This window comes from Anoplopoma fimbria, unplaced genomic scaffold (genome assembly GCF_027596085.1).
Source record: "Anoplopoma fimbria isolate UVic2021 breed Golden Eagle Sablefish unplaced genomic scaffold, Afim_UVic_2022 Un_contig_4219_pilon_pilon, whole genome shotgun sequence".
Classification (NCBI taxonomy): domain Eukaryota; kingdom Metazoa; phylum Chordata; class Actinopteri; order Perciformes; family Anoplopomatidae; genus Anoplopoma; species Anoplopoma fimbria.
This window is the reverse complement of record NW_026548185.1, coordinates 1-492: the sequence shown is the minus strand read 5'-3', so window position 1 is coordinate 492 and position 492 is coordinate 1. Positions and strand designations below refer to the sequence as shown.

Here is a 492-nt window from a genome sequence, read left to right as displayed (position 1 = left end):
CCCAGAGTGCTGACCTTACACCATGAAACCCAAGTGATCAAGTTTGCTGTAATCAAGGTCGAACGTGTTAATACTCAATGACATTTGCTGACTCAATTTTCCCTTCACCTGATTTTCTTGTCATTATGGAATGCCCTTATCGTGCGTTGGTGGTATAGTGGCTAGCATAGCTGCCTTCCAAGCAGTTGACCTGGGTTCGATTCCCAGCCAACGCATTCGTAGTCGGCTGTTGTCATGTGTTAATTGATGGCAGAGAAGTGGGGCTACCCTTTTGGTACCATTCAGGTTTAATGTCTTGAAAAACAAAGCGGTTTGATATTGGAATTTTGTAGTGCTTGACCAGACAAAATGTGTTCTGGACGTTCAAAGTTGTGCCTTGGTAAAACAGACATTTGATTGACCACCATTGACAACGATGTTTCTGGGCTACAGGACTTTCAATGACTGATTTATCTCCATGTCACGTTTGAGTTCTATCTACTGGAACAATAG

At 42.9% G+C, this 492-nt stretch overlaps 1 non-coding gene across 1 annotated transcript; it reads left to right on the top strand.

Annotated features, from left to right (window-relative positions):
- Nucleotides 1-143: 143 nt before the first annotated feature.
- Nucleotides 144-215, top strand: trnag-ucc (transfer RNA glycine (anticodon UCC)). Its single transcript has one exon. It is a non-coding gene; the product is annotated as a tRNA-Gly (tRNA).
- The last annotated feature ends 277 nt before the right edge of the window (nucleotides 216-492 follow it).